The following is a 16,976-nucleotide window of genomic DNA, read 5'->3' as shown; positions in this document are numbered from 1 at the left end:
TAGACAAAAACATTGGAGAAAATCTGGACGACATTGGGTTTGGCGACAGGAGCATTTAGTTACAGCATCAAAAGCACCATCTAAGAAAAAAAAGTTGCACTTCATTATAATTACAAACATTTATTGGCAAAAGATACTCTTAAAACAATGCAAAGTCAAGTCACAAGCTAGGGGACTGTATTTTCAAACCACATATTTGGTAAAGGAGTTGTATTCCAAATATACAAATAAAAACACACAAAAAAAGAAATCTTAACTAGAAACTGGGCAATGGTTCGGAACAGATGTCTCACCAAAAAAGATGCACAGGTTGTTCCATAAGCACATGAAAGACGTTTGACCTAATTTGTCTTCAAGGAATCACACATTGAAACCATAATGAGATACCACTATATACCTACTAGAATAGCTAAAGTCCAAAAAACTGACAATGCCAAAATGCTAATTAGGATGTAGAACAACAAGAACTCTCATTCATGGCAGATGGGAACATAAAATAGTGCAGTCACTTTGGAAGACAGTATGGTAGTTTCTCACAGTTAAGCCTAATCTTACCATCCAATGCGACAGTTGTGTTCCAAAGTAGTTCCCCAATTAAATTCAAAGCTTGTATCTGTAAAAGCTTGCACACGAGTATTTACATCAGCTTTATTCATATTTCCCCAAATGAAGTAACCAAGATAGCCTTTAATAGGTGAAAGGATAGGTAACTTGTAGTACATTTATATAATGAAGCATTACTAGTGATGGAAAGAAATGAATCATCAAACAACAAAAAGACATAGAGAAGGGGTGCCTGGGTGGCTCAGTGGGTTAAGCCTCTGTCTCTTGGTCTCGGCTCAGGTCATGATATCATCGTTTGTGGGTTCATACCCCTCATTGGCCTTCGCAATGACAAGGCAGAGCCCGTTTGGGATTCTCCCTCTCTCCCTCTCCTTCTACCCCTCCCCCATTGGCACTTGCTTTCTCTCTCTCAAAATAAATAAATAATTAAAAAAAAAGACATAGAAGAAAGTCAAATGGATGTTGTTAAGTTACAAAGCCAGTATGAAAAAGCTGCGTATTATGTGATTCCAGTTACATTATGGAAAATGTAAAACTGCGGAGGCAGTAAAATGATTGGTGGTTGCCAGGGTGGGGCAAGGGGATGAACAAGTAAGGTACAGGGGATTTTTAAGGTCTTAAAACTTTCCATATAAAACTGTAATGATGGGGGCACCTGCGTGGCTCTGTTGGTTAAGTGTCCGACTTCAGCTTGGGTCATGATCTCACGGTTCATGGGTTTGAGTCCCACGTCTGGCCCTATGCTGATGGCTCAGAGCCTGGAACCTGCTTCGGATTCTGTGTCTCCCTCTCTCTCTGCCCCTCCCCTGCTCACGTTCTGTCTCTCTCTGTCTTTCAAATAAATAAATAAATAAATAAATAAATAAATAAATAAATAGTTAAAAAATTAAAAAAAAATACTATAATGATGGACACCTGGCATTATGCATTTTTCAAACCTGTAGAACTTGACAGCACAAATAGAGAGTTTCAATACATGAAAATCTATTCTGAATTAAAAAAAAGTTACTTAGGATCTCCTGGAATCTCAGGAAGAAAAGCAGACTGCGGCAAAAATTCAACTGTATTATAAACACATGAAAAGCTCCCTGAAGGAAGTAGGAGGAAGGGACTCCTGACCGGTGTTAACTTTTCAAATGAGTAGCAGCTATAAGACTGAAGGTTGAAGGGGTTGCTAGTAACCTTTGTGCTCTGGTTGATGAAGTTTATCCCATTAGGATATGGCTTAACAATTCTCGTAACTATCTGTGTGCCCTGAAGTTGAACAATAAAGTAAAGAAATGAATGAACACTGGATGACGAGAGCCAGGCTCCTCACTACTGGGGAATATGCAGATAAGCGAGGGGGGTGAGAGCCTAGAATTGTCCGTATGGATCACTGGAGAAGTCAGTGTTAACTCGTGTTTTGTTAAATACAGATGATTCCACACAGAAATATGTATAGACATGTGTACATGCATGGGCTAGTCTGAACTGAGAGTGAGGAAAGAGATGATATCCTAGTAGCAAAGAACCCATCAGATCTTGGATTCTAATGTCATTTTCCAATAACAAGTTCCAGGACTATTTGGAGAAATGACTGATTCTAGGACTGGAGCAGAAGAATAAGCAGGATGAGCCTGGAAATTAAGGAAGTGCCAAAAAAAAATATCCCATTGAAGGGCACGTCATTTTTTTTTCCAGATATTTTGCTTATGTTGAGCCAGACACAGTGCTAGCTTCTTGCATTGATTTTCTCTTTTAATCGCAATGATTAGCAATTTCCAGGTATGCAAATTGGATAGTTTACCTGGATCATTATAAGGTCCGTCATAGTTCAAATAAGTTACAGAACTAGGAACCGAACAAACATCTGTAGAAGTCCCAATTTACCTTTTTTGAAAATAAGCCCTGAGGCTCCTCTACCGGGAATATCCCATTCAGACTCATTAAGATATGCCTGTGATAGTAGCAAAACCAAGGGTCGTTTGTATGTTCAGGAAGTGTAATCAACTTTTTAAAGGCAGAATGAAATTTTACTGTGCCTCTGAGTTAAGGTGTGTTGTTATTTGGGGGACAGATTCCACATTTGTGGCAATTCAAGACTGCCTTTTAGCAAAATTCATCATGTGATAAATTATATCTTGGTACTGAAGTAGCAAACCAGTAACTGTTAGGTCATAATAAAGAAATATCACGGACAACGGAAGAATCTGATTCACGCATCCTGAAAGGCTATTGTCCCTAATTCTGTACAGGGTTTGATACCAAAATACCAAAGATGGAATTGACAACAACTAAGAGCAGCCATGATCTCTGTAATACATGAGCTGCGCCCACTGATGCTTCCTCATAGAGCATCAAGCAATTGTACTCACAAGTGGGTACTTGCTCATGCAAATTAATGGTAATTACAAAATAAATCATAACCGCCGCCAAAAAACCCCCTAGATTCTTCAAATTATATCTAATACATGATCAATTGTTAGTTGATGATTTTCAAAATATTACAAAGTGCTTTTTGAGATAAAGCTTTCCTTCACGATTTTAAATACTGCAGATTTATTTATTCCCAAATCTCTTAAAGATAGTTAATATGGAACAGTGGAAATAACCATGAGACTATCTTCTGCACAATTGGTGTATCAATAGGGACAGATGTTCCTCTCTGGATTTATGCCACCTATACAATTTTAATTGCCTTTAAAAATAGTTTTAAGCATTGATGCTAGAAGCAAAGCCAAAGTTGGCGGTGAGAGTGTTATGCAGATTCACTTGAGCGTTTTAGACACCGCCTGTCAACAACCATCTTACATTTTCCACTTGGAAAATTATCTTCCTGATAATCACATAAAGAAAATATCTATCAATATTTAATTATTCTACCTTGAAACATGATTTAGCTGCCTTCACTTGAATTTCATTTTCAAAAACACAAAATTAAAGATTAATTACTATGGAACTCTTATTAACTAATCAGAATTCCAAAAAAAGGAGTTTGGTGGTACTTCTCTTCTCCTTTTGGGTCAGTGATTTAATGATATAGGAGGCTATCAAGTGTTTTTCTTTTATTTTTATTTTAGATTCTAACACTATTGAGCTTCTTGCGCATAGTGATACGCCATACGGAAATTTTTTTTCTTTTTCTGTAGTGCAAAAAATAAAAAATGAAAACAAAAACAAGTGGTCAAGTGTAGGTCTAGATAACGCTAGGTACAATGAACCTAATTTGTGGTGCTTTGAATATTCTCATTATCATCATCATTACTCTTTTAAGTTATTTTCGTGTTTCCGGTATTTAAAGAATCCTCCTCCCGGCTTGTTTCTTTTTTTTTTTTTTTTTTCTTTTCTCTTCTTTTCTTTTCTTCCTTTTTCTTTCTTTTCTTTTTTTAATATGAACATTTTCTTTTCCAGAGACTTTGAGTTTGGGTTTTGCGTGAATGTGCTCAGTTGTTAAAAGGGAATTGTCTTTGGCCATCAATCCATAATGCTTGGAATGTTTCCAGATGGCCACACTGATTTTAACTGTTCTGCTACACAATGTAGATTGTTTTAATGTTGGGCTGGGCTGTCATTGGGATGCTTCCAGAGATAAAATAACTTTAAACCATTTGGCTTTTCTTATCTTTCATTTCTCATTATTATAAATCTCTACCATAGCACTCACAGGAGCACCCTACAGTTTAGAAAAAAGAAAGAAAGACAAATACACATACAAATACCTTATAGACTCATATTTCTCAGCAAGATTCTCTTTCCAAGAAATGTTATCTTTTTGATAAGTGTCCCTTTGTGCTTCTAAAAAAGTTTGAAATTTGATAAGAGTGATAAAGAGCCATTATGTGTATCCTTAAAACAAATAGTAGGTGAGCTATAATTTTTTTTTTCACAAGTTGACCTAAGAATGATAGGCCTAGAAATTAGAGGTGGGACACAAATTTAAATTCTTATAAACCTTTAACTTCTATTTGAAAAGTAAGCAGAAAAAAAATAATCAAAAAATAAGCAGACAAATAAACCTCTTAAAAAGTTTGTACATCCAGGAAGAATGCCTTTTGTCAATGGATACCTAAGTGTTCTTTACTTTGTGCCTGTATTAAGTTCATTAATCCACTTACACAAACACTCAGATAGCTATTCCTTGCTGTAATTTTTCTGTTCAGTATCCAGGTCAAATTATGAAAAGTAAAACCCTTGGAGAGAAAGAATCTATATATTAACTTTGTAAGTAATCCGAACTTAGAAAAACAGCATGGCCTTACCAATGTTCTGGCCCTACCCAATTTTCAACCCCTTGGTTCTTTTGCTCACATCTCTGTTTTATTTAACTGCTAGACTGTTAAGAATTCTTAAGGAAGATAACTCACATGACTCACAAATGTAATCCCCACACGATCCAGAACCGTTCCTCAACCATAAGGAAAAGGGAGGCATTTAATATTTTTAAAAAAAGCATCCATTTTAATTCAGCTCTGGAACCAAACGATGAAGAAAAGGTACAAATGTAGGCTTTTTGGTATTTTTATATAAAATACCAAGTCCTCAGACAAAACGGTGCTAAAATTGCAGACAGAAGAAGATTTAGATAGATATCAGAATCCAATAGTCAAATGGGAGAGCAGAATTCAATGCTTCTCACCAAAATATATCTTTAAAACGTTTGTACCAATTATATTGTAATAGAGGACATCTTCTTCTTTCATGTTTCTGTAGATGTTAAAGGCAAAAACGGTTAATACGTGAAAGAAATATTTGAAGGAACCGGGCCATCAAAAACATCAAGCTATCAAGGTTTCAAGTTTCTCAAAACCAATAGGAAGTAACATCTTATAAATCAAAAACTAATTATAAAAAGAAAATTACAAAATATAACAGTAGATCTACTTGTGATTTATTTCGACTTTCTCCTTTGATCCAGATAAGAGTTTCTTTTGTAGATCAGATTAAGCATCACAAGATTAATGGCACACTTAGACATGCATTTGAACATTTTTTCAAGCTAGTTCTTTTGGAGACTTGGTCCTAAAGGCTTGCCTGTAAATTGCCTATAACTGATTATGGTTACATAAACAGTAATAAATGTAGACCCAAAGAACTTTCTCTGTTGGTTCCTTTATTGTTTGCTCCCCTTCTCCACAAACGTCCAAGAGTTTTGGGTTCTCTTGTTATCCAGCAACCACAAGTCTAGTCCCAAACTCATATCCTTAAAATTATATCAGTTCCCTTTTTTCACCTAACTCCTAACAACATTTCTTATTGGGCTTGGCTATTGATATCTGCTGAGTGATATTTTATAGTTTTCAAATCAATGCCTCCTCTAATTCCCAAGAAAATTATTTCTTCTTTTATTGATCAATGATTTTATTTTGGGAACTAGAATTTGTGAGTCAAGAATTATTCTTCAGGTACCAGAATAATTCCTGGGCTAAAGAGAATTTCAGAATTTCACCAGAAAGTTTCATGTGGAAAAGCAAAAAAGATACAAAATATGTCACCAAATTTTACCACTCTTCTTTTTGTAGTAGCTCCAATTTGAACTATTCAAGCAGGCAGCATTACTTAGATGAAAAAGTGTGGTATGGGGTGTATAGGTAGAATTTTTCACTTATAATTCCACTAGAGATACAACAAAGAGAACTTGCAGACCAGAGTTGGGAAGTAGAAACATAAAAAGAAAAAAGGATTAAGATACAATCAGTTCATTTCCATCTAACACAGCAGGCTACCTTAGAAATAATTTACTCTAGTTTCAGGTTTTTTTGAAGGAACTTCCATGCTGTTCTCCAGAGTGGCTACACCAGTTTGCGTTCACACCAGCAGTTCAAGAGGGTTCCTCTTTCTCCACATCTTCACCAACATCTGTTGTTTCTTGTGTTGTTAATTTTAGCCATTCTGACAGGAGTGAGGTGGGAGCTCATTGTGGTTTTGATTTGTATTTCCCTGATGATGAGTGATGTTGAGCATCTTTTCATGTGTCTGTTAGCCATTTGGATGTCTTCTTTGGAAAAGTGTCTATCCATGTCTTATCCAGCAATTGCATTATTAGGTACTTACCTAAAAGATACAAAAATACAGATTCAAAGGGGCACATGCACTCCAGTGTTTATAGTAGCATTATCAACAATAGCCAAACTATAGCAAACTGTAGAAAAAACCCAAATGTCCATCCATTGACTGCTGAATGGACAAAGATGTGGAGTACACACACACACACACACACACGCAAACACACACACACACACACACACACTCTCTCTCTCTCTCTCTCTCTCTCTCACACTGGGATATTACTCAGCTATCAAAAAGAATGAAATTTTTCCATTTGCAACGATGTGGATGCAGCTAGAATGTATTAAGCTAAGCAAAGTAAGTCAATCAGGAAAGACAAATATCATTTGATTTCACTCATATGTGGAATTTAAGAAACAAAACAGATGAACTTATGGGAAGTGGCAGTGAAGAGAAGAGAGGAGAAAAAGACCCCTTTGTTAGTGCAGCTCTAAGAAACCACCTAAATATATTACTTCTTGTATTTTAAAACAAACATCTATTTAGAATTTGCTATGCATCTACCATTCTACTAGTTACAGATAATGTAAAGACGATGATTGTTTGGGATTGGAAAGTTGTGGGGTGAGGACGATGACTGACTGCAAATGGTTGTGGAGTTTATTGATGGGGGACAAAAGGTCCTAAAATTAGATCGTGCTGATCGTGCAATCATAGGAATACATGAACAACACTGACTCAAACGCGGTATACGAATTTTACTTCAATAGAGCTGTTTAAAAAAATAAAACAGACTCTGGTTTCAAGCAAATCACAGTGAGTTTGAGGACAGAGATAGGTAACTATGAGAATTTGTATTTAATTGAAGCATGATGTTGGCGGTCACACGGGAGTGTTTCTCACTAGGATGAAGTGAGGAGTGGAAGAAGTCAGAGAATGTTCTCAAAGAAGATGACAAGAGGGGCAAGTCACTGATAATGAAGAAGGGCCAAAGAAGAGGTGAGAGAATGGCATTCTAGTTAGGGGAGGACATCCTTACAGAGACAGACAGCTTCATGTCCAAAGATCTTAAGCAAGAAGAAACCAAATCAACATACACCAATCACTACTGAAGTGAAGTAGAAAAATGAAACCTTTAACAGTGAGAAATATACATGGTCAAACCTGAGTTGGCATGTCAGGATATTTAATTTGATTTCAGAGCATAACATGTCTTCTACTCTTCACAAATTTTCATATATTCATGTCTCTGAGAATTTCAGCAAGATAAACTCGATGAAAAAAAAATCCTTTAAAAACATTATTTTAAAACTCTTATCTACCATATTTAAAGTCATATCAAATTTATCTGAATATACCATTTTTCTCAGGGCCCTTACAAAACATACCACAGGCTGTTTTTTCAAAGACATTCTCTAAGCACGTTTTGAAAAGATGGGTTAGTTCTGCTGGATCGAGGCTTGGGTTCAGCTTGAAGGTCATGCCACATTGAGGCTAAGCTTTTTGGATGTAAGACCCAGAGATGTACCTCACCTCGTAAGTGAACACTCACATTTGATCAGTGCTAGATCTTTGCTACAAATATGGATCTATGCATGCTTCCTGGGTGCATAAGTGTGGTTTGTGCTTAAAATGCATGACTATGTTCAGTGAAATACGAAAACATGGTAAAAAAAATCTTATGTTAAATATCTGTTGTGGATTTAAAATGTATATGAGAGACACCATAGTCCAGAAATAAAGACCATACGTTTGAGAGTCAGACTAATTTGATTTTGAAGGCCTGTTTCTAGCTGTGGGCATTTGAACAAATTCCCTCGTCTTTCTCTGCCTGTTTCTTCATGTATTAAATGGTGATATCAAAAAACCTAGCCTTAGTGTTGTCATGAGAATTCAATAAGATGATGCAACGTGCTTGCAAAGTAGAGTAAAATTTTGTTTCGGGGGAAACAAATAAAAAGGTTTCTGATCTAATTTTTATTTATCAACTATTTTGATTATTGGGAAGTTATAGAGTAGGCAAATTAGACACTAAATGACAGGAGGTTTTGTGTTCATGTTTTTTTTTTGTTTCTAATAAATGTATGATACTAGAGAGTTTCAGAATGTTTCCTGGGTCAGATCAATAGAGCTTGAATATGAGCTTTACCATTTACCAGTTCTGTATGGAGCATTTTATTTAAACTCCCTGTATAATACTTTTATTATCTGTAAAATGGGTAAATATTTAACTATAGTTGCTGCAGAAACTGAAAAAAACCACACTAAATGTAATATGGAAAAGCATGCAGTACTCATATGTGATTAAAAATGTGAATTTTTCATAACCTGCCTGCACCACAATGTGATGGTCTACAAGGAGTCCACATGCATGACCATCAGCAGAGTCATGAGAGAGTAGAAACAGACCCGCAGAGCTTCCAGATACAGGTTGTCCTTTCGGACACCAGCTTTAAAACATCCACTCAAGTCACGTTCAAGAAGAAAAACGCACAATTTAAAGGTTTAACCAAGTGTGGAACGTAGTTCTCAAAATTCCAGAAAATAAAATTCCATTATTAATTCCACTTAAGGATCCACGGATTCATTTGGCAGTCTAACAGGCCCAACTGAAGAAGGCATGATTAAATTGGGAGAGAAACAAGAAGAAACTCTCCAGGGGCGCCTGGGTGGCTCAGTCATTTGAGCATCCGACTCTTGATTTCGGCTCAGGTCATGATCCCAAAGGTTTGGGATCAAGGTCTCCCTTGGGGTCTGAGCTGACAGTGCAGGACTGCTTGGGATTCCCCACCCCACCCCACCCCACCCCCCACCCCCGCTAGCTCTCTTTCTCTCAAAATAAATAAATAAATAAATAAATAAATAAATAAATATTTAAACAAACAAATCGAAAGAAAGAAAGAAAGAAAGAAAGAAAGAAAGAAAGAAAGAACAGTTTTAAGATGATAATAAGACATCGCATGGCTTAATAAAGGACATAAGTACCAAAAAATATGAGACTCTTTAATTTGCCACTGTAGTACAACAACATCCCCTAACCTGCACAAATCATAGAAGTGCAGCATGATAAAAAATCACGGGTGAATTGACCATATAAAGACCAACCTAATAAAAAACTAGGAAATTATCAGAAATTCACCAGGTCTGTAAGGTAAACCCTTATGTTCTTATGTATGTTCTAAAACATAGAACTATCCTCTCTAGTGGCATTTATGTTAATAATAATATTAATACATCATATGTAATTTTGTCTTGCTATTTTTGAACTTTATATGCATTCAGTATGTTATATGTTATGTTATGTCTGACATATTTTACTAAACATTGATTTTTGAGAATCATTCATTCCATTCATTACCATTACTGATAGTATTCCTTTGTGTGAACATGCCACAAATTATCTATTTCAGCGTTGGTAGACATTTGCATCTTGTTTCCTAGGTGTTGTAATTGTGGAGACGACATTTTGAGGTGTTTCACGTTCAGTCAATTACATGTCAAGGAAACCCGAATGTACACAGATACATGATGGAAATTATTTCAATAAGATATTGATGTAATATATATATATATGTATATATATATATATATATATATATATAATTCCATAGCTCCATTCTACCCATTAGTTTTGCCCCCAAACATACACAGTAAATTACAGAAATAAATTCAATTAAATAAATTACAGAAATAATAATTAAACAATGGAGGACTGTGGTTGAATCTTTGTTATGGCAGACATGCTGCTTTCTGTGCCTGATAAGAAAATCCTGAGGATGGTTCCAAACTATTGAACACTTTGACTGTCTGGTTTAATCAGATGGGGACAAAGTAATGGAGAGGTTAGCCACATCCACCTCTGTTGACTCAACCTTGTTCATCATCTAAGAGGAGTATGCAGGTAAACGGTGGTAGCTACAGTGTACTGAGGGGTTATCCTGTCTTGAGATAGTGAAGAGAGAACAAGTGTCAACTCTTTCACCATGAATCACAAGAAAACACGCTTAGTATCTGTCTCAGGCAAAGTTTTCAAATACTTACTCTAGATATAACCGTAAACATTGACAACATAGAGCGAACGAAGACTTACATAAATGAACCAAACAAAATAGTGTCTAAAGAGTTAAATTACATGGTGTACACACCGTGTGGAGAGTACCAGAAAGTTTAACGATGACAATACACAATGTAGACGGTTCTAACTACTGATTTCTCTGTGTGTTGGCTCTTGGCATAACGATACTTAGGTCTATTAACTTTACACCCACAGAAACTGCCCTCTACCAGTCATCGCACTCCTGCTAACTCTACATTTCACCTATCCCTTCCCACAAACCATAGTTAACACTGTAAAGACAGTAATAACTCAAATGCTAAAATTGCTTCTGTTTTGTTTCAAAAGGAAAACGACATTTTTATTATTATTATATATATATATATATTTTTTTTTTGATGTTTATTTATTTTTGAGATAGAGGGAGACAGAGTGCGAGTGGAGGAGAGGCAGAGAGAGAGGGAGGCACAGAATTCCAAGCAGGCCTCAGGCTCTGAGCTGTCAGCACAGAGCCCGACTCAGGACTCAAATCAAACATGATCTTGAGCGCAAGATCATGACCTGAGCTGAAGTTGGACGTTCAACCAGGCGCCCACCCGGGCGCCCCCTCTTACTTTATATATATTTTTTAGCAAAGTTGCACATCATGCTCCTTTCTAATTCTAAGGTGAAGTGGTCAGGTGCGTCCTTCACCCAAGAAAATTCACGAGAACAGACGTCAAATTTGCTTTTTACTCACCATGATATATACCGATCCTAGTATATTGCCCAGGCATATATTAGACAATCAATATGCGGTGAATGAAAGAACACGCATCTTCTTGGCGTATCCAAAAAAATTATAGATGTACTTAGTCAAGGGTAATTGGTATTGGCTAAGTGTTATACTGTAGTGAGGAGTATTTCAGAGTTTCAGTGGCTTTGAACAGAAGGGTTTATTTATTGCTCAATCGTCATGCTGTATTCAGGTTGCCTGAGTGAATCTGCTGTAGATCTCTGCTACCAGAGGGTCCACCATTTTATTATGTGTCTCAATGCAAGTTTTCAAGGTTTGCCAGAGCAAAGGAAAAAAGCAGGAGGACTAACACATCAGCTCTGAAATGCTCCCACCTTGCAGTGACGTGTTTCCTAACACTCAATTATATTAAATTCAGGAAGGTGGGAAAATCTAATCCTCCCGAAAGCTCATAAGGTGGGAAGACCCAGGAATACTGATGGACTGTACTAATGTCTATCTCATCAAGGGACTACAAACACCATGTGTGCTTGAGACAGATTTTATTTAGAAGCCTCTAATACATACGAGCATACTATAGTTAACTTTAACAGCAGTATCCCTGGGGGATATTATGGGATATATGAGATGTTATGGGGTGTGCACCCACACACACAAACACCTACACACGTTTGCACCCATATGCCTTTACTCCCAACACACTGACGCGGTTTCATTGAAGAGTTCAAAGACCTCGATTAGGATCCTAGCCGTCTTCTACTGAGTCCATTTGGAGACATAAATTAACCTTTCAAGCCTTATTCCTAACCATGAATTGAACCAGGAATGACTAAGGGGCAAACTATCTCTAGTATGTGGAACGTGTCTTTGAATTTTGACTTTGATACTTAATTCCTGAATTGGCTATCAGAGACTTCCATAAGGGTCTGAACCTCAATTTCCTTACCTTCAAAATGGAGATGGAGTGTATAGTTTATTCTAAATAAAATGTTCTAAGTGTCAAGTAAGAAGCGATGTGTTTCACAAGGTGTCCTGAAAATATAAGTTAGTACCAAGTATTAAGAATTATGCCTACTTCACACTGTTGTGCTTTGATCTCAGACTTTCAGCCTCTGGAACTGTGAGAAATAAATTTCTATTATTTGCAAGCCACATAGTCTATGGCATTTTTGATATAGCAGCCCAAACAGATTAATAGGCACACTAATATAATCTACTGCCAATAAATTCTCATTATTTTAAGTCTCTAAGCTCTAAGGAATAAATCTGACATAAATGTTACAACAATGATCCTTTTTATAAACCTTTAATTCAACGAATTATTGTGTATCATGGATAAAACGTTGGTTTCTTTGTCATAGTCATCAAGCACCCAACACCGTGCCTGAGGCATAATATAAATGGATGTTTGCATTGGACTCAGAACACAGTGAGACCAAACCCCAGTAAGTCCATCCAAATGCGTACAACATGGCAAGCACATCATTTAAAGAGAGAAACCTTCAGTTGTCTTCTATGGCATTGTAAATAATAATATCTGATTGACAGAGCTGCAGTGAGAATTAATCAAAGTGTGCCTAAAAACAGCAATTCTCCTTCCCATAAAGCAGATTAAGTTACAACTTAACCTCCCACTCACCAAACTGCCCACTGAGAAGAACTGGAAAAAGTTGGGGAAATAGACTGTAGAAGAGCTACTTGGGAGCATTAGAAACCTACCGAGGTTACTAGGACTCAAGGAGCCAAGACGTGGAGATGGGGGGACCTCGCCGCCATGTGACTCTGCACAGCTCCCTGCGGGTCATGTACCAAGTCCTCTGGGGTCAGAGCAGAGAGGTGTGAGGTCAAGCAGAAAGCACATCCCCGAGGATGGGCATGGGAGGCACAGATGCTACAAAGTTGACCCCCTCGGAATGATTCTTCAAGAAAACTGGCAAGTTGGAGATAAGAAGGATGATCCGTTCTCGTATATGTCTAGTAACCGCTTCATTTGTTTCGTTGGGAAGAAAAGTATAATGAACTAACCAAATCGAGACAGAGGAAAACTATGCTTTGAATAAACATCAGATGCCTCCACAATGCCGTGTCTTTGGCTTATCTTTTCAGAATCCACTTCTTATCTTTGGGCTTAGAAGAGTGGTGTCCGTGCTTTGCAAAAAGGAACGAGGAGAAAAGAGCCTCGATGTCACTCTTCACATGTATAGGTGGGATCCAAATACCTCAGTTCTGCACATGTTATTCGGAAGTACCCAAAAGAATTCAGAGCTGGGTGTAATTTGCTGTGATGAATGAAAAACAGTTTTGATTGTCAGAGCAGAGGAGGTAAGAGAATATTTGTCAGAAACATCCTCAGTTAATTGTGATAATAGATACCCAAGGAATGTCACAGAAACAGGTTAAGGATCTCAAGAAGGACACGCTATAAAGGGGATTAATTCATAACAGATGTCTACAGAGGTTGCAAGGGCGGGAGTCTCTTCCTGGCACTTGCAGGAATCTATTAGAAATGTACATGGTGACTATAAATGATAATGGTAAAAATAGTATTATAGGCAGAAACAAGCTTTGAGGTATAGAAATGAGGCAAAACTTCTTCAAAGAATCCTGCTTTTTCTTTTCACATCTCTCCATACTGTTTTCTCGTCTGTGTGTCTGGCAGGCTTGTGGATCCTCCAAAGGTCTAAGGGGCTGTCTGTGAATGTGCAGGCCTCTGTCTCCGTGACCATCATTGTGCTGTCGCTGAAATACAGACCGTAAGGAAGGAGCGTATGACAGATCTCTATAAGCCCTGAGTTACTACTTGGTCTTTTTGCCATGTCTTTGGAAGTATGCTAACTCCTGGCAAGACTGGAGGTGGAAAAAAAAAAAAAAGCTCATTGAAAGCAACTCTTCATTCCCGTGGGTGCCACATGACTGAGAATACGAGTCTCCATGCTGAATCACACTCTCCACCCTGCAATGCAGAGACCCAGCAGGTATACAACTCAAGATGATGCTGGGTATTTGAAAGACATCAATCACTACTCATCTGTTAAGAATACCAGGAGTCATCTGACCCCAGGAGAACCATCGAAATTAGTTGGTGGCAAATTCGAGGAAAACTTCGCTTTTAAAAACATGAAAATAGTGGGCCTATTCTTTTTTTTTTTTCAGTATATGAAATTTATTGTCAAATTGGTTTCCATTCAACACCCAGTGCTCATCCCAAAAGGTGCCCTCCTCAATACCCATCACCCACCCTCCCCTCCCTCCCACCCCCCATCAACCCTCAGTTTGTTCTCAGTTTTTAAGAGTCTCTTATGCTTTGGCTGTCTCCCACTCTAACCTCTTTTTTTTTTCCTTCCCCTCCCCCATGGGTTTCTGTTAAGTTTCTCAGGATCCACATAAGAGTGAAAACATATGGTATCTGTCTTTCTCTGTATGGCTTATTTCACTTAGCATCACACTCTCCAGTTCCATCCATGTTGCTACAAAGGGCCATATTTCATTCTTTCTCATTGCCATGTAGTACTCCATTGTGTATATAAACCACAATGTCTTTATCCATTCATCAGTTGATGGGCATTTAGGTTCTTTCCATAATTTGGCTATTGTTGAGAGTGCTGCTATAAACATTGGGGTACAAGTGCCCCTATGCATCAGTACCCCTATATCCCTTGGGTAAATTCCTAGCAGTGCTATTGCTGGGTCATAGGGTAGGTCTATTTTTAATTTTTTGAGGAACCTCCACACTGTTTTCCAGAGTGGCTGTATCAGTTTGCATTCCCACCAACAGTGCAAGAGGGTTCCTGTTTCTCCACATCCTCTCCAGCATCTATAGTCTCCTGATTTGTTCATTTTGGCCACTCTGACTGGTGTGAGGTGATATCTGAGTGTGGTTTTGATTTGTATTTCCCTGATGAGGAATGATGTTGAACATCTTTTCATGTGCCTGTTGGCCATCCGGATGTCTTCTTTAGAGAAGTGTCTATTCATGTTTTCTGCCCATTTCTTCACTGGGTTATTTGTTTTCCGGGTGTGGAGTTTGGTGAGCTCTTTATAGATTTTGGATACTAGCCCTTTGTCCGATATGTCATTTGCAAATATCTTTTCCCATTCTGTTGGTTGCCTTTTAGTTTTGTTGGTTGTTTCCTTTGCCGTGCAGAAGCTTTTTATCTTCACAAGGTCTAGTGGGCCTATTCTTAAAAGGGTTTCTGCACAGGACAGTTTCTGTGTGTGAAAGAGACAAAAGGGGGCTCCTGCATGGCATGGTTGGTTGAGACTCTGACTCTTGGTTTCATCTCAGGTCATGAGCTCGTGGTTTGTAAGATCAAGTCCCGTGTCGGGCTCTGCACTGACAGTGTGGAGCCTGCTTGAGATTCTCTCTCTCCCTCTCTCTGCCCCACCTCCTCTCCCCCTCTCTCTCTCTCTCTCTCTCTTTCTCTCTCTCCCCCAATCTCTCTCTCAAAATAAATAAATAAATAAACATTAAAAAGAGAGAGAAAGAGTGAGAAGCAAAGCACTAGGACAAGGTACTCCATGGGGCACCTGGGTGGCTCAGTTGGTTAAGCATCTGACTTTGGCTCAGGTCATGATCTCATGGTCCATGAGTTGGAGCTCCACATCACGCTCTGTGCTGACAGCTCAGAGGCTGGAGCCTGCTTTGGGTCTGTATCTCCCTCTCTTTCTGTCCCTCACCCACTCATGTTCTCTCTCTCTCTCTCTCTCTCTCTCTTTCTCTCTCTCTGTCTCTCTAAAAAATAAACATCAATTAACAACAACAGCAAAAAAGACAAGCTACTCCAAACATGGTTACCCATGCATGTGGGCATCTGCGTGTCCCATAAGAATGATAAAATGAAATATGTCAAATAATAATTTTGTTTTTTAACAACAAATCTAAAGTCTATTTTGTATTTTTAAAATTTTTTTATATCTTTATTTTTTTTTTGAGAGAGAGAGGGAGAAAGAGAAAGAGAGTGGGAGCAGGGGAGGGACAGAGAGAGAGGGAGACACAGAATCTCAAGCAGGCTCCAGTCCCTGAGCTGTTGGCACAAAGCCTGACAAGGGGCTCAAACTCATGAACCATGAGACCATGACCTGAGCCAAAGTTGGATGCTTAACCGGCTGAGCTACCCAGGTTCCCCTATTTCGTATTTAAAAGACTTAATGATGAAAGTAATTAACTAGTACATCAGTCGTTGTAAGAAACATTGTATGAAAAGTCAAAAAAATAGAAATTAAAAAAGAAAAGAATGTGCCACACAACGGAACGATATTGTCGAAATTCAGTCTCTAAGAGTAAAAGAGGAATGGGGTAAAATCATTTAGATTAATAAGAGGAAACCATTCCTCAACCACACGAAACCATTCCACAAAAATAATATTGTCCTCATGAATAATTTCTTCAAAAGATCAATAATAACAAATGGTCAATATTACTCTTGGTTCTACTCAAAGTTGGTACAGGGAATTGAAAATCAAATGCAACTGCTTTATGCTGTTGTATTTAGGGGATGTGGAAATGGCAGTTTTCCTCAACAGACACATCCTTATCACCAATGGAGTTTACTTAGGTCTTCCGAACTTGTGTAAGTCAGCTTTATAAATGTCATTTCCGTTGAACAATAAAACGCTGTGTGCACATCCAATTTT

The sequence above is a fragment of the Puma concolor genome, chromosome A1, assembly GCF_028749965.1.
Source record: "Puma concolor isolate L17-30 chromosome A1, mPumCon1.1.hap2, whole genome shotgun sequence".
Lineage (NCBI taxonomy): Eukaryota > Metazoa > Chordata > Mammalia > Carnivora > Felidae > Puma > Puma concolor.
Note: the sequence above shows the minus strand (reverse complement) of the source record.